General features: G+C 40.0%; 1 pseudogene; it reads left to right on the forward strand.

The window, feature by feature from the left end:
* The window catches only part of LOC143410567 (myotubularin-related protein 9-like), a 56,530-nt pseudogene that overhangs the window by 30,514 nt on the left and 1,709 nt on the right, over positions 1-24,307 (forward strand).

The following is a 24,307-nucleotide window of genomic DNA, read 5'->3' on the forward strand; positions in this document are numbered from 1 at the left end:
CCTTCCTTCATCTAATATTGTGTTTATTTTATAATTTTTCTAGGTCATTATCCTGTAATTGGATTATAATCATGAAGAAAATGCAGAGTCCAACAAGCAAAGAAAAAGATGGACAACATCTTTAGCCATTAGGAAAATGCAACTTAAAATCACAATGAGAGTCAAGTGAGGTAGGAGATGCCAGAGTCCCAGATACTCAGAATGCTGAGGCTGAAGGAAATCATTGAGGCCAAAGAGTAAGAGAGGAGACATAGCAAGACCCCATCTCAACACACACATACACACACACACTGCTACCTCAGCACATACCTCTAAAAGTAGCTCAAATGAAAATACTCACCATACTCTGCTGAAGAGGAAGAGACAGGATCACTCATACATTGCCAGTGGGAATGTAATTATAAGAGCCACTGGGAAGCAGTTTCTTCAAAACAAAACATGAATGGTACACTTTAGATCTTGAATGTCTTCCAAAGGCCCATGTGTTGAAGGGTTGGTCCCCAGCATGTGGTGGTGACAGTAGATGATGGAAGTTTTAAGAAGTGGGGCTTAGTGGAAGAAAGTCTGCCATTAGCGACATGCCTTTTAGGAGTATACTGAAACCCCAGCCCCTCATATCACTTGTTTGAGTCTGGCTGTCACTGGGTGAACAGCAACCAATGCTAAGATGTACCACCCAGAGGCCCTAAAGCCACAGGACCACCGACAATGGACTGAAACCACGAGCTAAAATAAACCTCTCCATTGAAGTTGATCATTTCAGGTATTTGGACACAATAATAAAGAACTAACTAACAATTCAAATACCATTTGATGGGTCAATTGCACATCTGAGAATTTATGCAGAGAAATAAGACTTTAGCAATCACACCCCCAATTTTTTTTTATTTTAATATAACTGCCTTATTTGTAACGCTAAGAACTCAATTCAACCCATATGTCCTTTTGGACATAACAAGACCAAAAAAAAAAATCTGTGTCACATCTATACCCTAGCCACTACTAAGACATGAAAATTGATATATGTAACAATATCCTGAATGAATGATGCTCACAAAATAGGACATACTATGTGATTGATTTGATTTTTGTAAGATTTATGAAATTTTAGTAATGGGGGAACAGAACAGTGGTTACCATCAGAAAAAAGAAGAGACAGGAGAAGGGAAGTTTGTTTGGCTACAAAAAAAACAAAAACAAAAACACTTGGGATTCCTTCTAGTGATGGAAACATTCTATATCCTCATTGTATATAGAATGTTTCCATCACTAGAAGGAGTTCACAAGTTGTTTTGGGTTTTTGAATTTTAGTTTTGCAAGATGTGATCATGGGGGAAACTTAGTGCATACATGCTTTTTTATAAATGCATACAAAATAAGATGTATATTTAGATACAGAAACAACTGAAATATCTACCAGTAAAGTAATATTTATTTATGATATCTCTTACACATATGCATAAAATATTATCAAGGACAAGAAAAAAATAATTAGGGAATTATAATTTTATGGGATTTATATTTCTTTATTTTACTTTTTAAATGATCACCAAGGCAAATGATTCTGAAAAAAAAATGCTGAAAATACAGTAACATGAAATGAGAATACTCACAGGGGAACTGGATAACTCAATATACCACTGTCAGGAATATAACTGATACATCACTTTGGGAAACAGTTTGAAAGTGTCCTTAAAAGCAGAATGCAAGGCCAGGAATGGAGATGTGCAGCTGTAATAGGCAGCGACATAGGCAGATAAGGCAGGAGGATCACAAGTCCCAGGCCAGGCTGGCCAACTTAGCAAGACCTTGTCTCAAAATAAAATGGAAAAGGACAGGAGATGTGGCTAAGTGTAGAGCACTCCCCTAGCATGCCTGGAGCCCTGGCTTCAATCACCAGTACCAAAAAAAAAGGAACATGTATTTATCAATATGATCTGGTATTAAATGAAGGGAAATAGAAGTGTAGGTGCTTATAATGTCTTTTTCAGGAATGTTCATAGCAAGTTCTTTCAAATATGCACACAAATACGGGAAAAACTATAGATGTCGGTTAGCAGAAGAATGTATGAACAAACTGTACATTATTAATGCACTACCCTGCGAGACTGCAGTGCAGACACAGGAAAAGCATAAAAAACCTGAAGACACTTACTAAATCTCACACAAAAAGAGCACATAATCTATGGTTATGTTCTTTTTTAAAATACAAAATGCCAATTAATCAAAAATGATGGAAAGAAGATGCATACAGGCTTACCAAGCTTCTTTACATTCTTCAGGGAAAATGTCCTTGTTTCTTCAGAATGGAAAATTTAACCATGGAAGAGTCAGGACCTGAAAGGACAAACAATATGGTTAACTCCCAGGACAGAAAGGAAGGCCTAGTCACCCTGCTTTATAAGTTATGTTGACAGGTACAAAAACATCTGTGCACATTTATGGTGACAGAGCATTCAAAATATCCCACATCTACTCAGGAATATAAAAAGCAGCTTAAAAATCATTTCAGGAAAAAAGAAAAAACTGAAAGAGCACAATAACACAATTTGATCTACCCAGGCACCCCGGTCAGGACAGTTACAATGTTTCTCCGGGATCCTTGCACAGGACTCCTGATTTTTACAAATCTTTTCACCCCACCCCAACCCTCACCAATTCAGTAGCCCTTGTTTCTAAGATCCTGCCAAAGTTAATCCTCTTTGCTTTAGGTGAGGTCAAAAGGTACTTTCACAGATTCTGGAATTTCCTCAAAGGGCAATAAAAGGTCAACCACCTGTGTGAATGTCACACACCTGGGTGGAGGCCCAGGCAGAGGCAACTTTCAGACTGTGACAAGGCACTCGACACTTAGGATGTAGTAAACACAGGTTTGTGGAGGGTTGGACACACACACATTCCATGAAAGCTGGGTGGGGCTCCAGCAGCAGCAATGTGCATGGTATCTAGGGGAGATGCTCCCACCTGCACCATGTGCAGGTCCACAGACAGACAGCCCCAGCTGGAGCAAAAGAGGAGGCTGAACAAGAACAGGAGCAGGCACCCCAACCAAGCAGCAGCCACCTGAACTCTGTCTAGAAAAGTTGCTCAGGGTCTCCTTGATTGGGGAAGAAAATTTATTGACCAACTGCTCTGCATGATGACCACAGTCAAAATTGTATATTTCATTGCTAAGGGATTTAAATGTTCTCACCACAAAGACCAAAAGGTAAGTTAGGGAGGCAGTGGGTATGTAAATGAACTGAATCATTTGCAATGTATTCATGACAAAAAAACAATCCCACAAAACCAAGGCCAAATGTTTTCTCTAATATGTGGATGCTAATTCACAATAAGGTGTGTGGGGGGGGCACTAGGGAAAAATAGCATTACCTTAGATTAGGCAGAGAGAAGTGATGGGAGGGGGAGGGCACAGGATGTGGGGATAGGAAAACTAGTAGAATGAAACAGACATTATTACTGTATGTATATATGTGACTACATGACCAACATGATTCTGCAACATGTATACTCAGAAAAATAAGAAATTATATCCCATCTATGTATGATATATCAAAGTACATAAAGTATTCTTTCATGTATAACTAATTAAAACAAATAATAAAAACACATTGTGCCCCATAAATGTAACTAAATTATTGTCAACTAAAAACTAAGTAAATACATTGAAGGAAAAGAATAATTACCTAATCCTCTAGTACTAAAATACTCAAATTCTAAAGGAATACATTTATCAGCGTATTGGCAGTCATCTCATTTTCTAAACTAACATAAAAATTTGAAACAACACAAATATGGTATGATTAGAGATGATTCTATTTTTTTGTTTTCAATTAACTCCTAGGCAAAAGAAATTGAGGTTTATCAAAGAGAAATAACCTTGCCTCAGGCTCACTGTACAAAACGAAATGAGAAAATGGCTGAAAATACAAGAATAGGGATTAGGAATTCACTCATGAAGAAATTGGAACCCTGAAACGCTACTTTGAAGAAACATAAACATCTCTTATATGATCCAGTAACGAAAGCACATATGCATACAAGGATTTGTACAAAAATAATTGCAACAACTTTATTTGTAAAGGTCAAAAACTAAGACAGACAAATGTCTACCAGCAGATGAATGGAGAATCAATCTGTGGTATATACAAAGGACACCACACACGAAACTGAAATTCATTACACTGAATAAATGAGCCCTACAAGAAGCACACACTGAATGACTACAGGGCCAGAACATAAACCAGATGAGTGGTTGCAAGGGATGAGAGGACAGAAAGTGATGACAAGTGGCCTCAAGGAAACTTAAGGGGATATAAACGTGAGTTCATTATTAAGCATGTATGAGTTCATTATCATCACTCAGGTAATGGTTTCCAGGGTGTTTATATATACAAAAATTTATATATTTTTATACTTTAAATATGTGCAATACATGTTATGTCAATTATGCTCAACTGCCTAAAAAGAAATTACCTCATGTAACCCCTACTCTCCCACCATCCACAGCTCTAACCACTGACAGACATTTTTGCATATTGAAGTGTAACACTGATAAACTCAAATGAGTAGTCTCAAGTAAATGAAGATCAAACTTCAAAAAACAAAACAAAGAGCAAAATTCAAAACTCCAAATGACAGAAAGGAGGGTTCTAACCAGGGCTCTTCCATCTTCTATAGGATTTACTTTATCAAGAGAACCCCTAAGATTCCAGGGATGTGTTCACACTTATACACATTCACAAGCATACTGACACCACAAGTAGGGGTCACAGTGGCATTCAACAGTGGGGATGGACCCTGGGAAGTAACAAAGTAAGAGGAGAAAGACACTGAAGGCAGTACCTCCAGGGGACATGGCTAGCCCATATCCAGATAGCATAACCAGCATGGAAAGAGGAGAGATGGCAGGATTTCAGGGCTGGGAAATCCCTAAGGAAAACAAGGGGTATTGAACAAGCCTGTTCCTGGCTCCTCTAAACACCAACCTTTCTCTAAAAAATCTGACTATTGTGGAGGGGATTCATGAGAAGCCACAGTTTCCTTCCTGACATAACATGGAGTTTGCAGTTGTTCACTCCAAGGATCACAAGGCTCACCAACCTCTAGTCCCTGGTGCACACAGGTTCTTTCAAAATGCTGTCTGCCTCCTGCAAGTCCTTCAGAGCCACACAAAGACTGGGTAAGGACACAAGGTGGCAGAACACTGACCCACTCAAACTTGGAAGGCTCAAGGACCTCCTTGTTGGAGTCTCAGAGTCTCTTGTGGAAGTGGGATAAATTGATGGATGAGACACCAAGCATACAACCTATAATATAAAAATCCTAAGAGAAAAACTAGGAGAAAGTTCCATAAAATTGCTCTTAGCAATGACTTTATGACTATGACTCTGAAAGCACATACAGAAAAGCAAGAATAACCAAGTGATACATCATACCAAAAGCTTCTGTACAGTAAGGAAAACAAGCAACAAAATGAGAAGGCCAAATAGTGGGAGACGTTGCAAAGCATATACTCGATGGTGGCTAACACCAGAAATATGTAAGCAACTTATACAGTTGAATAACAGATTAAATATAGAGAAGTTACTATAGTTAATAATAATGTAGTGTGCAACTGACATGGCTAAAGGAGAATGTCTGCCATTTTCCTAACACACACACACACACACACAAATTGGTAGGTATTTGAGGGGATGTGTACATAAATTAGAATGATTATGTAATCATTTCACAATGTATACGGATAACATGTACCGTCTTATTAAACATATACCATCTTTCCCAAAGTAAAGGAAAATTTGAAAGACAAATAGCTACACCTGCTTATTTCAGTATAGCAAAATAAGATAATCACAGTTTTCAGAATTATCAGCTAATCTATGTTCACTTCTCTTATTTAAGTATATACCTTATTTCTCATCTTCAAGAAGATCAGGATTTTGACTACACCTCAGGAAAAGGATAGAATTAACCAAGCATGCTCATTTTTATGAAAAACATAATTATTTCAGGTCATTTTACTTTAAAACAAAAAATTTGGTGAAAATAGTACCACTAAAATATAGCCATACATTTTGGTATGGTGGTGAAAACCTGTAATCCCAGTGACTCAGGAGACTGAGATAGGAGAATCACAAGTTCAAAGTCAACCTCGGCAACTTAGTGAGACCTTTCTCAAAAAGAAGACAGACAGAGAGAGAGAGAGAGAGAGAGAGAGAGAGAGAGAGAGAGAGAAACAACTATTTCTTTTTGTGCTTGTCAATGTAAATGCTGTTTTGTAAATTACACCTGTCATTTAGCTTTACCTCCATAGATTCTAATATTTTGAAAGTCCTATCTTCTGACATGGACATTAGGGTCTTTATTTTAATGACACTCCTACCCTGGGTCCAGCTGCACTCATGATAGAGAAAGGCATTCTCAACTTTCTGCTAGTCTACATGTAGGACAACAGATCTAGATTCCAACCTTCAATTAATTAAAAAATATTTAAGTCTGGGCTGCTCAAAGCACAGCCAAGATAGGTATAGAATGCTGTTTCTCAGACTGGAAACAGAAACTTTATCAGAAAGCTCAGTATGATTCCTTTCTATGGGCCTGTCCTCACCCAAACTGCTGAACCAACTGAGAAATCCATCAAGGAAGGGCAGGCCCCAGCACTCAGCCTCCTACCTGGTTCCATGGTCCTGCATCAAAACCTATGGTATGCAGCAAAAGAAGTTCAATGAGAGACGATTATACCAGTGAACACCCACATCAAAACAGATCTAAGATGACAAAAAGCTAATGCAACACATCAAAGAACTAGAAAAAGAACAAACTAACCCAAAAGTTATAAAGGAAGGACATAATAAATATCAGAGCAGAAATAAATAAAATAAAAATTATGGAAACAATAGAAGAAGATCAACAAAACTAAAAGCAGGTGTTTAAGAAAAAGTCAGCAAACATTCAGCTAGGTGAAGAGAAAAAAGGGAGACTTAAATGAAACCAGAAATAGAAAAAGGGACACTGAGACTGACACAACAGAAATACAGAGAATCATAAGAAACTCCTGTAAAGAGTCCACTAGTATACTCCAGGAAGTTTGGTAATCTAGCAGGATACATACAATGCAATCTAACAAGATGAAATTATGAAGAAATGGAAAACTCAGGGTAATACTGAGTTAAGATGCTGAATAAATAATGAAGAGTCTCCTAGTAAAGAAGAGGTCAAGACTTGATGGCTTCTGTGCTGAGTTCTATCAAACATTTAAAGATGTATTCAGGGTGAGGGCAGTAGCTCAGTGGTAATGTGCTTGCCTTGCCTGGCTTAGGCCTAAGTTCAATCCTTATGCCTGGAAAAAAAAAAACAAAAAAAAAAAAACCCAGAAAACTGAAACAAACAGCGCCAATTTACCAATTCTTCTCAAATTCTTCTAAAATACTGAAGAGGGACTCCTTCCAAACCCATGAGCACAGAACTATTCTGATGCCACAGGCATGCAGAGATACTACAAAAGCAAAAACAAACAAACAAACAACAACAAAAAAACAGACCTAATACACTTGATGAACACAGATGCATAAATATTCAGCAAAATGCTACTGAACCTAATCCAATAGCACACCAAAGAGATCATTCACCACCATCAAATGAGATTCATCCTAAGGAGGTAACGATGTTTCAATGTGTGTAAGTACATAAAGGTATTTGCTGCAGTAAAGGAATCCAAACTAAAAATCACAACTCCATTTAAATCATTACAGAAAAACCATTGGGTAAAATTCTATATCCCTTTATAATGAAAACCTTCAAAAATTAGAAATCAAAGAAATGTGCCTCAACAAAATAAAGGTAATAGGTGACAGACCTCAAACAACATCACACTGAATGGAGAAGAGCTGAAATCATTTCCTGTAAGATCAGGAACAAAACAACACTGTTGTTCAATATACTATTAGAAGTATTAGTCACACAAAGAGGTGAGAATAAAAGAAATGGTGTCCAAATAGGAAAGGAAGAGATCTAATTACCCCTGTTTGCAGATGCCATGATTTTATATATATATAAAACCCACATTACAAACATCTGGGATGCAGGCAGCCCCTGATTTCCATGTCTCCTGGTTTCTCAAGGCTTCCATCAAACTGGCTGCACATGGAGGTAATGGACCAACAGCTCCTAGAGGCCCCCTCAGCCAGCAACACCTGTGAAGCACACCTTTATAACTGCTCCCACCCCAGAGCTGCCCTTACCCTGCCCTGCCATTGCTTCTTTGCTTCTTCTTATTTTAAGTATATATTTTGTTAAATTTAGCTTTTTGAAAAAAAAAAATTCTTTCATTTTTAAAAGATTCAGTTTATTGGCATTGAGTATATTCTCAAAACTCTGCACTAGTCACCACGATGTTCAGAATTAAGTATCCATAACCAATCCCTCTCCCCTGGCCCCTTAGTCCCCAACAACCCCTGATCATTCCAGCCCTGTGATGCCTAGTCTGCATTTTTCAAATCAGTGCAGTCTCTTTTCTCTTAGGTCACATAATTTTGGAAATTTCCTTAATAAAGTAAATGCCACACAGATATAAGTTTTTTATTTTTTAAATTTTTATTGTTTAGATACTGATGGTTGAACCCAAGGCACTTTACCACTGAACTATACCCCTCATCATTTTCCTTTTGAATTTTGAGATAGGGTCTTGTCAGTTCCTGAGGATCTCTCTTGAGTTGCTAGGGCTTCCCTCAAACCTACAATCACCTTGCTTAAAGCAGTGTTATTTGGAAATTTTTTTTAAAAAACCCCTCTATATTCAATGCCTGGAGAACAGATAAATGAGATGCATAACAGTTACACCAGGGAAACTCATACAACAGTGAAAAATAATAACATCCAGCTCCATGTCATTGAGCAGGTTAATCTCAACAACACTGCTGAACAAGAGTACACAGAGAAATCATTTATGGTAATATCACAAATAAGCCAAACAAAAAAATAAAGCACTAGGAAATACATTCTACCACAGACTGTAAAGAATAGTGAGGACAAAAATGGACACTTTTCAGGATAGTGACAACCTCTATGAGAAGAAAGAGGTGACAAGAGGTGAGAAGAAAGAGGTGAGAAGAGGTGAGAAGAGGTGAGAAAGAGGTGAGAAGAGGTGAGAAAGAGGTGAGAAAGAGGTGAGAAGAAAGATAGTGACAACCTCTATGAGAGAGAAAGCCCAGGGAAGGCTTCCAGGGCACCTGTCCCAAGAGCAACTTATTGTACTTAATACACTAAGCATACACATTGTCAGGTTTAATGGATAATATCCAACAACTGATCTGCAAGATTTATAAAATCATATCTCACTATGGGCCATCGTCCTCGTTCTTTGATAGTAATAGAACCTGGGTCCAGTGTGGAGGTACTTTATGCTTTTTTTCATATCACAGGACTCGAAAATGATCCACAGAGGGGAGGGGGTTGTGACTCAGCAGTAAAGCACTTGCCTAGCATGTGTGAGGCCCTGGGTTTGATCCTCAGCACCACATAAAAATAAGTAAGTAAAAGGTATTGTGTCTAGTAACTATTAAAAAAAATAAAGATATTTTAAAAATGATCCACAGAGATATGGTAAACAACTGAAAAATCATTTTAGAAGACCTATTTTAAGGAAAAAAAGCCTTTTTTCCTACCTGTGCTTTTGTTCCTTCTCTCTCCACTGGACTGGCTTCTATAGAAAATAATGCCATATGAAATTCTGTCATCCAAAGTCCAATGTTAAGTACTATATCCCTGACTCAGCAGTTAATTCAAGCTAAACGTAACTCACTGTACAGACTCGGGGCTGCCCTCTTTGTATGGCTCAGGGAGCTTCAGTTTCTTAAAATGTTACCTTTTAATATGTACAAATAGGTAGCCTCTCAACTGGATATATTTCTGTTAATAAATGACTTAGTTCTTTGAATAACAGGCAGCAAACAACCACAAGGTATATTCACCGGTATTTTATTTTTTTTAAAGAGAGAGTGAGAGAGGGAGAGAGAGAATTTTAATATTTATTTTTTAGTTATCGGCGGACACAGCATCTTTGTTTGTATGTGATGCTGAGGATCGAACCCGGACTGCACTCATGCCAGGTGAGCGTGCTACCGCTTGAGCCACATCCCCAGCCCCTTCACCAGTATTTTAACTGGCAGATTTAAAGACCCACAAGTGCTTGCCCATCTGGAAGGGAAGGAAGTGCTAATTAATATTCCTCAGATATGGATGGCTTTTCTAAAGAAATATGACTGACAGTCATTGGCTACAATGTGGAGGGGAGGGGAAATAAACTGAAAATAAATAAGAGTTGGCAGGACAATCTTAAAATCAGTACATGGAAGATCAAGAAGGGATTCCAGGGGTACCACTAACAGTCTGACAGGGAACTCCTGGGACTTGATCAGAACCATCCTCAGAGCAGGACCAAGGACAGGTATGAGATCCCGCTACCTCTTAGCTGAGGATGGACACTTGACCACAATGACTGCCTTCCTATGATCTGGGACATGTGATACACATGAAGTTGAGGATTACCACCAAGTCTCTAAAAGGTCCTGCTGACAGTCAGTGAAGAGGAATGCTCCAAGACTCAGAACTGTCCTCTGATTCCTTGGAAGTTTTGCAAAAAGAGAAGTTCAAAACAAAAGTCTCCTTTGGAAATGGAAGGACTGCTTAACTAGGAAGAAAGTATTACTAAGGTGTGAGACACACAGATTCCTTTTAAGAAAAAAAATAGGATAATCAGTGATTAGCTCACATCTCTATGTGAACAAATAACTGATACAAAGATGGTTCTATAAAGTCAACAGAAAATCCTCTCATGATTCCAGTTACATGCAATTTCACAGTATAATGAGGAGAGTCACCCAATTCAATTCCAAGTTAACTGTCAAATTCCAAATTAGTATAGTACACAGATGACTATTTCAACCTGTTGTGGTTTCCACATGCTAAAGAAACAAATTTCTGAAAGGGCAATCATCCTTGTACTACTTTTTAAAAAGCCCTAAAATAAAAAGCAAACAAACACATCCAATTAAAGTATCAGCTGCTGCTTTGGAATCTTTTTCTTTGGAGGAGAGAGGGTAAGGGTTCCTGAGTGCTGTACCACTGATCTGTCCCTAGCCACTTTTTCAATTTTGTATTTTGAAATAGTTCTCACTAAGTCACCAAGATGAACTAGAATTGCAATCCTCCTGCCTCAGTCTCCCAAATTGATGGGTTTATGGGCCTGTATCATGGTACCCGACCTAGAATCTTTTAATGTTGAAAACTGAAGTAATAAGTGCTAGTGACGATTAGAGTCAAAGATGTACCCGCTTTCAAGGTCTGAGCACATGGAAGATAAACTGTTTTGAAGCTGAGCTGAAGTTTGGTTCTGACTTAAACTTGACAGAATTGTTAAATTACATTCTTAAAATTTAACCATTTCATTATATTATATTATTTCCTTCAAGTATATTCCCCCCACTTTTTAAAAATAATACTGGAGACTGAACTCAGAGGAGTTTTACCATTGAGTTAATCCCAGCCCTATTCATTTTTAATTTTGAGACAGGGTCTCACTAAGTTACCCAAGCTGGTCATGAATTTGTGATCCTCCTGTCTCTGTCTCCGAAGTTGCTGGGATTACAGCAGGTACCACACTGTGCCTGGCTTCCACTGTTGTTTTTCCTCACAATTACACCCATCAATTTTAATATCAATAGAACTAATACCTAGCACAATGTATGATGCCTACCATATGAGAAACTTTGCAAACAAACAAAAACTGATTCAGAAGGATACACGGAAAAACAGGAAGGCCTACCTCATCTCGTGCTCTCAGGGAGGAAGGCAGCAGAACATATTTCATTTAGACACTTCTTTATTTTTCTGAAATTCTTTTGAAATGGTCTCATGTATTTCCTTGTCGCATCAAACATTATCAAATAGCAAAAACCTACCCCAGTAAGATATGACAACCAAAGAAATAATAAATAAAACAAATAAAAGGACTCTAATCAAATTAGTGTGGTACACAGTGGTACACTCTCTTCTGAGGTTATGAAAGGATATCCTACAGATAAAGGAGGAACAGTAGTAATGGAAAAGAACAAGAAACTTAGGAGGAAGAAGTCATTATGGTCTAAATGAGAAACTCAGTAGCTGGTTAAGTGATAGTAATAAACCAGTGTAAGGAGAAAACCTGAGATGACTAAGCCCAGGTGTTTTCTGAGTATGTTATATATAAGGCTGCAAAAGAAAGCAAGCAAAAAAAGAAAAGTCATAGCCAAGGATGGTGGTGCACACCTGTGGTCACAGTTACCCAGGAGGATGAGGCAAGATTACTTGTTTGAGCTCAGGGTTGGAGACCAACCTGGGCAACATAGCAAGATCCTTTCTCCCAAATAAATAAACAAATAAAATAAAAATGGAGGAAACAGAAAGAAAAAGATATTATATTATCTTCTGAAATTACATAAGCAGATACTGTAGATTTTTCTCTTTCCAAAGTTCTTGAGTCATTTTCATTATAAAGTGCCTAAACTGATAGAGGTAGGAGGATCATGACCAGCTTGGGCAACTTGGAGTGTAGGGAGGCCCTCAATTCTTACCAGAAAAAAAGCTCCTGAGATCTATAAACTGTTGTCTTTTAAGTACAGTAAATGGCAGTTATTTGGAAAAGTTACTAAGTGAGAAATAATTCATATGAAACAAATAGTTCCTAAAACAAAATAGCTAAGTACAATATAAACCCAAATTTAAAAGGCTTCTTAAATTAAAAGCCACAAAAGTGCTCAAAGAATAACAAATGTGACTAATAAAATTACACAAGTCAGATTTACCCAGTAACAGTGGTTCAACCTGAGAAAAATAAATGTCAATACATGAAATTAACAAAATAAAGGGATTCTCAGTAAACACACACACACACACACACACACACACACACACACACACCCGCACACACAATACTAGAATTAATAAAGGAGGAAAATATAGAATTATTTTCAAACAGAAAAAGCACTTGACAAATCCAATACCTTTTCATGACAGAAAGACTCAGAAAACCAGGAAATGAAGAACATTTACCCAATATGAAAAAAGGATATTTGTGAAAAACCCAAAGCCAACATCAGACTTAATGGTGAAAGAGAGAAAGCTTTTGCCCTTAAGTTCAGGACTGAAGCAAGGATGATACTTTCACTACTTGTATTTAACACTGGACTGAAAGGTCTGCCCAGAAATATCAGGCATAAAAAAAGTTCACATTGGAAAGAAAGAGGTCAAACTAATTCCATTTGAATGTGACCTGTTCTTACATGCAGGAAACATTAAGAATACAAACACACACAAACCCACAACAGACTACTATAGCTAAAAAAATAATATTGCACAATTGCATGGTAGAAGAACGATATGCAAATATCAGTAGTGTTCCTATATTCCACCAATGGATACTCCAACAAACAAACAAAATTCTATTTAAAGTAATATCCAAAAAGTAACATACCTAGGAATAAACTGAACTTAGGCTAGACAGTGAAAGACCTGTACACTAAAGAAATTAATATCTAAATACATGGAAAGGAATCTTGTATTCATAGGTTGAAGACTAAGATGGCAATACTGTCCAAAGTGACCCACAGATTTAATACAACCCCTATCAAAATTCCAAAATTCAGACCTTTTTTGCTGAAACAGAAAATCTAATTTTCAAATTTATATGGAGTTGTAAGCTTCAAAGAGCTAAAAAATCTTGAAAAAGAACAAAACTGGAGAACTCATAATTCCCAATTTGATTTAAAACTTGCCAAGATAAATATACAGACCAACTTAAAAGCCCAGAGGTAGACCATTCATCTATCTATGGTCAATTGATTTTGACCACAAGGTGCTAAAGCCATTCAATGGGGGGAAGAATAATTTTTAATAAGTGGTGCTGGACAATTAGATATCCACATAAAGAGAATGAGGTTGGTCCCTTACCTCAATACATAATACAACGTATAACTCAAACTAGATTAGACTTACAGGGAAGAGCTAGAACTGTGATATGTTTAGAAAACAGAGACCACCAGCATGAGCAACAGTGAAGCTTCGTCTCAAACAAACAAACAAACAAACAGTCCTGGGATTGACCCTAGTTTTGGGGAAAAAAAGAGAAAGAAATAGGTCAAAGGGCTGGGGTTGTGGCTCAGTGGTAGAGTGCTTGCCTAGCATGTGTGAGGCACTGGGCTCAATTCTCAGCACCATATACAAATAAATAAAATGAAGGTTCATTGACAACTAAAAAATGTTTAAAAAGAAATAGATCAATAAAAAACAATAGCTACACTGAATTTTTCAAAATTATAACTTTTTGTGCATCAAGGGACACTATCAAGACAGTGAGACAATCTGCAAAATGGGAGAAATATTTGAAAATCATCTCCCCAATAGAATCTGGAATTCATTATCTATCCATCTATCTACCTATCTTCTACCTATCAGTGTGTGTATGTGTGTGCTCACTCCTGGGACAATAAAAAGGTAACTCAATTAATAAATGGGCAAAGGATTCCAACAGACATTTATCCAAAGACAATATGCAAATGGTCAGTTGGATGTCTTTACTTGTTAGGGAATGCAATCCAAAATTACAATGAGATAACACTTCACACCCACCAGATGGCTATAACCAAAAATTACCAGAGAATAAGTGTTGGTAAGAATGTTGAGAAACCAGAACCATCACACACTTCTAGCTAACTGAAAGAATCCCTAAAAAAGAATAAATTCTATAATTCCATTTATATGAAATCTCTAGAGCAGGCAAATCCCTGGAGACAGGAAGCAGATTAGTGGTTCCAGGCAATGGGGGCAGAGGGGTGGGTGAGAGGAATGGGAAGTCGTTACTTAATGGGTTCAGGATGTTCTGGGGTGATGAAGAAGTTCTGGGACTAGACACGATAGGGGCTGCTCAACATTGTAAACTAACTAAATGCTACTGAGTTTTTATGTTTAAATTATTGATTTTATGTTGTGTGAATTTCACTTTGTGAGACAAATACTTAATAAGTTTGCTTCCAACATTCCCCAAACACAACTAAAAGATGGATATGTTACAAACTGACAAATCTAAGTGAAACAAATACGAACAAATCAAGAATGAAACAAAGAATGCCTAGAGCTCAGTAAGGACCACATAAATGAAAATACTATTAAATAGACAAAGAGATGTAACACATTTTCAATGAGGAGGAAAAATATCCGAAGTTATGTTCAACCTCACTAGTCATAAGATCCATCCATCAAAACAACAGGATACCATATCACAGGCATTCAACTAACAGAGTTTAAAATTTGGTAGCGTAAGCATTGAAGCAAAGATGGATCCCCAGGATATCAATCTCATTGCTAGTGGGAATATAAGTTGGCACAACTGCTCTGCAAAAATCAAACTTTCACACACCATGCAATTTTGCAATCTCACTAAGATACATACTGGCTTGTGTACCACTGGAGACATACTGAATGTGTTCACAGGAGAGCTATTATGACAGGGAATGCCTAGAAACAACTCAAACGGACATAGATAAATAGGCTGAGATCCAGCTGCACAAAGAGCACTTCTCAGTAGTCAAATGGATAACTGCACGTACAACAACAGGGATGAGTTCCAGTTGTGTACATACTTCTTACTACATAACACCAAGTGAAACGCTCAAAAGATTACAGTTTTTTCTTGGCAAGTTAAAAATGTAAACATACATATATAATTGAGCATTAAATATATGAATTGAACGTACCTAAAAAGGAAATTAAAGGAAAAATGACAGAAGATCCAAGACAGTAGGTCGACAGTAGTTCCCTGCATGGAAGGAGGCAGTGGTATGGGATGGAGGCAGATCATGTGAACAGACGTAACTACTGGGATGGTTCTACTAGCAGGTTCAGAATGACTTCAAAACAACTTTAATGTGATAGTAAAATGTCATTTCAATATAAATTTGAACAAAGTGTTTAGGAAAAAACGAAAACAAAAGTCGTTCTCATTACCTTCATGGTTAGGAAGTTGGAAACAGAATTCTCTGCAGAATTTCTCATTTTACTAGTCCCCCAATTCTATCCCTTCCCTGTAGCTTGCTTTGTGTGATTTTAGTTACCCATGGTCCAAAAAGATTAAATGGAAAATTCTAATAAACCATTAATAAATTTTAAACTGCACATCATTCTGAGTAGCACTATGAAATCTCATGGTACCCTGCTTTGTCCTATTTAGGAGGTACATCATCCCATTATCCAGTGTATCTATGCTATCTATGTTATCCACCTGAAGTCACTTAGCAACCATCTCAGTTGTGAGATCTGCTGCCCCACTACTGCAGTGCGCCTACAGAGTTTACTAGCACTCACTGTTTCAGGTATCACTGGGGGTCGTGGCACATCTCTCTTGTGGAGAAGGATGGACTGCACAAACTAGTGGGGTTTAAAAGCAGCATCTCTGTTTTCCCTCTGTTCAGCATTCTCATTTGCTTAAGAGAATGCTTTGAAATGATTTCTGTAAAAATAAGCCCCCCAGCTCCCAGTCAGTCGTCAAGGATCTGCCTTTCTTACCAGCTTTGCACATCCTGGAGGCCAAGAATTTAGATGATGGAGCCTCTTCCTCATCTTGCACTATTTGCTGTAAGGAAAGCAGGAGATCACGCTGATGATGCTCTTGGCAGAAGAGGTCTTCCAGGTGTATACCATAATCAGGAGCTCCACGATGGAGGTGTTCACATCCCTGTAACCCAGGCACAGAAAATCCCATTGAGAGGTGTGAGACTTAAGATTTCCCTCCTGACCTGGGGGTACAGCTCACTAGTAGAGCATGCTTAACATGCTTGAGGCCCTGGGTTCCATCCCCAACACCAAAATAATAACAATAACATTATTATCTCCCTGTTCTAAGCCTTAAGGTGTAAAACACAGAAACCAGTGATGTCGTGTCTTCTCATATCTCCATTAGCTCTCCACACATTTCTTCTCAACTGATGACTCTAGTTTCTTTTCCCCCTTGAGACCAGTGTTGTTTAGCAGGCAAGAGGAAGTGGGGATTAGAGTCAATTTTGGATATTTCTGGTGTCCAAAGTTCCTCTCTGATTAATGGTGGAGCACAGGCCAACTTGCAGGATACAGATGCACCCGGTGGTAGGATCCCATGGAAGCTGTCTTCTGACAGAGTACTGGTTTCAGAGATTTCTCAAACATTATACTACTCCCTACCCACTCCTGGCTCCAGCAATCCTCCCTCCCTGTTTGCACCATCATCTGTCATACTCCCTGCTCATACTCATCAGCTTGTAAATATTCAGGTCCTTCTTCCATTAAAAACTATGATTCATAACCACCTTCTCTGAAGCCCCAATTCTTTGCTCCCCTTTGTACATCTCAGGAGAGTTGTCTACCCTCACTGCTCTGACTCAGACATTTTCATTCTCTCCCAAACACATTCCAAAGAAGCTCTGGTCCCCCAAACAACCCCCAAACTGTTCTCACCAAGGTCAATGGCCTCTAATTGGTTAAATGCACCAGTCAACACTCAGTCCTATTTCTTGTCCCCTCAGCAGCATCTGCTGCAGCTGCTCACCCCTGTCCCTTCAGATAATTAATGCACACCTCTTCTAGGACACCCCTCTCTGGTCTCCCCATGCCTTCCTTGTTTCTTCTGCTGGTTTCCCTTTGACTGACCTCCACCTAAGACTTTCTTTTGTCTTTTCCTGTCTCCCCTCATCCCTTGAGCTTCTCATCCGATTTCATGGCTTTGTAAATGTTGGTGACTCTCACATTCCTACCTCCAGCCATGCACTTCTGAACTCGGATCTCAAAGTCCCACAGGTGCTTGATGGTTCCACTGGAATGTGTATCAAGGCATCGCAGGACTTAACCTACCCTAAATGGAACTGTTCTTTTTCCCCAAAAAACCTGCTTCACTAAAAAACCTGTGCCAGCTCAATTACTGGCAACACTCTTCCTCTGAGTAACTCAGGACAGAAACCTTAGAGCCACTTCTTAGAGCTCTCTTCTTTTCCAGATGGAAAAGCTCTTCTCTTTTCTGCATCGTACCATTGCCCCTTATCTGGGTCATGCCACCCCATTAGGTGACCATGGCCTGCCCCTTCTGGAATATCCCTGAAGTCCATGCTCCATGCAGAGAAACCTGCCCTTCAAGTGAACTTAGACTATGCAGGCCTCTGCTCAAGACCATGAGATAGCCTGCTCTTCTGCCCATGGCCAAAGCCCAAGGTCTCACAGTGGCTCCCATGCTCCTTTATTATGATCAGCCCCTGTCCTTCCCCTGGCTCCATGCCCCCTTCTCAGCCTGGTCACACTGTATTTTGATCAGTCCTCCTACTGCTGCTCATTGACACAAAATGCCTAATTCTAGGTGGTTCTATTAGACTCAATCCCACCCCTCCTACAGTTTTTGTTCCAACATCATTTTCACCACAAGGCTTACTCTACCCCTCTACCCTCTCACTATCATCCCTTCTGATTTCTTGCCATACCACTTTATTTTTTCCATAGTGATTACCACTTTCAATATACTGGATAACTTATTTATCACGTTCTCTGTATGTCTCCTTCCACTAGAATATTAACCCCACAAGACAAGGATCTTTACTGAATCAACAATTAAGGCACCTCACATACCACAGACATTCAACAAATATTGGTTCATGAGCGAATGAGTTAATTTCTGTTATTATCAAATGACAAGTCTGATATCTTGTGAATTAAAACATACTTTCACAGGCTGGGGCTGTAGTTCAGGGGAAGAGCACTTGCCTAGCATGTTTGAGGCACTGGGTTCAATTCTTAACACTACCTAAAAATAAACAAATAAAATAAAGGCATTAAAAAAAACATACTTTCAAAAAGCATTCTGTGCAGAAGGACGAGTAAAGGAACTGACAGTGAGTACAAAGTCACTCTAAGTACCAGGAGCAACAAGGAACTGGGCTTCCATCACTCAACTCAAGTGATGAAACTTGCTTGAATCACAGGAAAAATTCAGTAAATGGACTTTTCTTCATCTAAAATCTGTCTCATCTTCTAGTAACTGCCACTGGAGTCTGTACTAAAATGAAGGAAGGGGCTGGGGCTGCAGCTCAGGGGTACAGTGCTTGCTCTCCTACAATGCATGAGGCTCTGGGCTCACCCCGAAGACTCTAAAAAATCAATCAATAAAGAAATGAGGTAGAAGCTATATCTGCCACCAGCAAATCTCCATGTGATTTCAGAAAGAAGACGATGGCATCCAGGCTTGTCATAAAGTGGATGAGACTGAGGACCTGACTTAACACAAACTGTGGCACTCAGGGGACAATGTAAAGCTGAGGCAGAAAGATTTGGAGAATACTTAGTGGTCTTGACTGGGGGAATAAAAAGCTGACAAAAGGCAGGGACAGATGATGACAGTATTGAAATAAACAAAAATATGCAAAGGAAGAGAAATAGAAGTACTTGAAAATGGGAAGGATTAACACAGTCATCCTTCTGGAGTCCTGAATTCTAATTCAACTGGAACTCAGCTCCACTTCTCTCCTGGACAATCCACACAGCCTCTAGTATTTATCCAACAAAGACCCAAATTGTCTCTGAGGAGACAGAGGGCTGCAGACACTCAGGAGCTAGAGCAGCCTAAGCCATCTATGCCTGCACCTTCCCTCCCTGATGCTGCAGTGGGGTACAGGACAGGTGGGTCCTCCACTAGCACCCTGGCACAGGACAGGCCTGGGAAGAGGAGAGCAGCACAGGACACCAAGACTTGGTGCCCTCATGCCCAGCTCTGCTGAGAACCTGAAGGTCCCTGCAGAAGAGGAAGCAAGGGCACCTGATTAAGGCCAGCCACAACCACACTCTCACTGTCTCATAGCACATATACACTCCCTGGTTTGGGAAGCAATGACATTTCCTTGCCACTCCTCTTTCTGGAGCACATAAGAGTTTTGTGACACCATCCTGATGAAGCAAAAATCAGGACAGAGATATTAAAAGTCTAGGTGAAAGTATGTGTGTTCCAAAACTAAATTTCTGAAAATTTTGGTTTTTCTTCCCTTGCTTTGCTATTTATCATAGACATATATTTGTTATTAAATTTGTTAGGCAGCAATTTTCAGACTCTGAGCTAAAAAAATGATACACTATCCAAACTGATTTCTAGGCATTAAAAAATGTTGAGGCCTCAGTTCCTTGTGTTAAAGAAGCAGGAACTGAGAGCTGAGGTGACAGAGTGCTTGCCTAGCTTGGGTTAGATTCTCAGCACCACATATAAAAAAATAAAAACAAAGTTCTATCAACAACTAAAAAAAAAACTTAAAAAATAAACTAACTCAGGGGCTGGGGTTGTGGCTCAGTGGCGAAGTGCTTGCCTCGCACATGTGAGGCACTAGGTTCGATCCTCAGCACAAAATTTAAAAAAGAAATAAACAAAGATATTGTGTAAATGTATAAATAATTTTTTTTAAAAGAGGAACTCAGAAAATGTGGCATGAAGAAGTGGTTAGAATTTAGGGCTTATATCCCATCTTAGCAGAGGAAGGGGAAGACGACAAAGGGCTCTTAAAGGAAATGACTTCTAGGAAAGATAAGCAGTCCCTCTGGAGAACAGATGGGAGAAAGGATACAGTTTTGTGACAATTAGGTGACTTCTTATTTGGGGGGATTTCTTCTCTAGCCTCAGGACAGAAGTCAATTTCCCCAGGCCGGAAAACTCCCAGAATCTAGGAAGGATATTTATTACATGTGAATTCTTTTGTGAAGTTTTGCTTTTATGCAGATAAAGAGAATTGAGAAAAAAAGTCCTCCTCCTTTATTTACTATTTCTCAAATGTCCTCAGATCAAAATAGTCCCTATCCCATTGTGGGATATCTTCTATCCCTTATAGGGACAGGACTGGGTAGGACTAATGATGGCAGCTTCAGGCTGGAGGGACCTGCCACTCTCTGGCCACCTGTAGCCCACTCTGCCTGGTGACACTTGGGGCCCCTGCTCCATATCATAGTTTGGAATGGATAACTGGAGCCATCCCACCTCTCTCTTCCCACCCAGGGCTTTGTGGTTGCTATAGGCTACTCCAGGGGGACCTTATTCTAGGGCAACTGAGCTGGAATGGGGGGGCTACTATTGGGCTGGGAAGCCTAGGATTGAAGGACTAGCAAGGGCCTTAAAAGCAGAAGGGGAAAAAAATCATTCTTAGTGGAAAATTTTCTTTCACAGAGGTGTCTGGGGACATCTAAGGACGAATGCACAGTAGAAAGCAGAGCTGCATGTGAACACCCTCTCTTCCACAATAGCTCTTCATTCAATGTGGCACAGAAAACCTTACTACACTGAATTCTCTACACCCAGCTTACGCACTGGTGACCTCCAGTTTCTAGAACATATGTGTGTCAAATGTTACACTCACTGGGTTATACGTTCTTTTTTCTTTTTAATATTTATTTTTTTCATTGTAGTTTAGCACAATACATTTATTTTTATTTATTTTTATGTGGTGTTGAAGATCAAACCCAGGGCCTCGAACATGCTAGGCGAGCACTCTACCACTGAGCCACAACCCCAGCCCCAGGATATAAGTTCTTTCAGTATAGTCTTTTATCTTCTTAGCTCCTTTACTTTATAAGTGGGGACCATGTTTAAATTATCTGGAATACAGTCTTTAAGAAAATTCCCTTCCCACAGTCTGGTTTTTTTTGTGTTTTTTTTTTTTTTTTTTGGTGAAGCTGGAATAGAAATGCTTCCCTGAAGACCCTATACAATCCTGAATATCCACTATTAGGAACTTCATGGATTCTCTATTCTAACACTTGATCTGAACTTTTATGACAGCCCATTGAAAGCAGGTACAAGAATTAAGCCCAATTTAGAAATGGGGGAAGTTTACAGATGAACAATTTTACTCAAGGCTGGGCAGCCTCTCAGCAGCAGATAGACCTTGGTCTTGGCCTGATTTCTAGGAGTTGGTAATATACAACCCTAACTGCACAAACTGTCTCAACATACACAGAAAATGACTTGCTACCCTGCTGAATTCCACATACAGTGAGCAGAAAAGGACAAATATCCAGAGTTTGAAAAATGAGTATTGCAAACGTACCTTGTTTAGAAAACAATCTATATCAAGTGATAAAGAAAGAATACAAAACTTTGATTCAGGATTTCCAACTCTTGGAATTTACCCCAAGGAAACAAGAACAACACTCTATGCTTAATGATGATAACTGCAAGATTTTTTTTTAAATATTATTTTTTAAGTTGTAGTTGGACACAATACCTTTATTTCATTTACTTATTTTTATGTGGTGCTGAGGATCGAACCCAGGGTCTCGCACATGCGAGGCAAGCACTCTACCACGCAGCCACAACCCCAGCCCAAGATTATTTTTTTTTAAGGAGCAGAAATTCTGGACATAAGCAAAGGTTCCACAGTGCGGAATCAAGTTCAACTGAGACTATACATTCAATATAATAAATATTCAATACCATACAAGCAAAGTTGCTTAGGAATGGGGAAGAACTGGGTAATAAAGGTATAGAACAGGGCAGGGAAAGAACAAGGCCAAGAAAGGTATTCTTTGGGGTGGGAAGTCAATAATGTGGGTAAATTATTTTTATTTGGGTATTTAAATTCTTTTTTAAAAAAATTAAGAGCTCATCCTTCCTATTGCCCCAAAGCCCCATTCCACATTTTCATATTCCTTACACACCCTAATTACCCAAATTGAGTCAACATTAAAATAAGAAAATTAAATCCTTATCATCAATATACAATATTTGGGGGTAAAACATTTTAAAGCAGAAGAGTAGCTTAAAAAGCACATCTGGGGTCTGGGGTTGTAGCTCAGCGCTATAGCACCTATCTAGCACGTGTGAGGTCCTGGGTTGAATCCTCAGCACCACATAAAGATAAATAAAATCAAGGTATTGTGTCCATCTACAACTAATATTTAAAAAAAAAAACTAAAAAAAAAAACTCTCAACCTCTGCGGGGTTGAGTCCGGGGTGGAATAAAACCACTGTTTCGTAGGCAAACCTCCGCGACTAGCAAGACCAAGCAAATTAAAACTCAGGGCTGCGGGTACATTAGGGATGGGAGATGAGATCCCCTGCTGGCTGGGGACCTGCTTTCTGAAGGGCTCTGCTGCAGGTCCCACAATCAGGAATTGCCTCCCGCAAGGCGCCTAGAGGGGGCGGGGGATCCCGGGGCCACGCGGTAGGTCCTGTCCTCGCCAGCCCACTCAAGAAGGAAGGAGGGAGAGAGAGAGGGGCTTCCTGGGGGCGGGAGGCTGGAGTCTCCCTCGGTACCGCATCCTCCCTGCGGGTCCCGGACCCTCCTAACCGCCGCGCTGCCCAACCCGTGCACCTGCCGGTAACGCCAGAGCCCGCCAATCCGCACCGCCAGGCAGTGTGTCCAGGACCAAAACACCTAATCCACGCGCTGAAACCGCAACCGCGGAACCTGAGGGGCCCCGGATGGCGGGGGGCGGGACCAGAGGACGCACGTGCCTCGGGCTTTGGGCGTGGCCTACCCGAGGGGGAGGAGCGGATCTTAGGGTCCACGCTATAGGGGTGGGGCCAGGTAGCGGGACTCGCAGGGAAGAAAGTGGGGACAAGAGCTGGGACCTCACTCCAGGCGGCGGTGAGGCTGGCGGGCCTGGTGGCGGTGGCCCTCCCTGTGGCCAAGCCCCGGGCCTGGGTGATGAGGGGGATCAGGAGGGGCTGGCCAGTGTGGAGCCCGCGGGCCTCGGGCGCTAACGCTATCTGGGGGCGGGGCGGGGCCGGGCCTCCTCCTCCCCAGGGGCCTTCCCCTCCCCACCCCAACCCCCACCTGCCAACCCAGCGCTTGTAAATGCCTGGAGGTCCTGGGCTCAGCAGGCGTCTGGTCCCAGCTGCTGGAGGAACAAGGAGTATGGTAAGCTGATTAAGACCCCACGGATGGACAACGTGGTGCTGCACCGGCCCTTCTATCTGGCTGACGAGGGGACCCTCTGTCTGATGGCCACCACCTCATCCTGTCCTCACCTCAGGACAACACAGAGGAGCTGTGGAACCTAGTACAACCAGTATGGAAATCAGTATGGAGATTTCTAGGATTGGACTAGGATTGGACCCAACATATGATCCTGCTGTAGCACGCTTCAGTATCTATCCAAAAGAATTAAAATTAGCATAGTCTAAAGATATCTATATGCCTCTGTTTATACAGCATGATTTGCAATACCCATGTCGTGGAACCAGCCTGGATGTCCATCAATGGATAAACAGATAAAGAAAATGTGG

The sequence above is a fragment of the Callospermophilus lateralis genome, chromosome 11 (assembly GCF_048772815.1).
Source record: "Callospermophilus lateralis isolate mCalLat2 chromosome 11, mCalLat2.hap1, whole genome shotgun sequence".
Lineage (NCBI taxonomy): Eukaryota > Metazoa > Chordata > Mammalia > Rodentia > Sciuridae > Callospermophilus > Callospermophilus lateralis.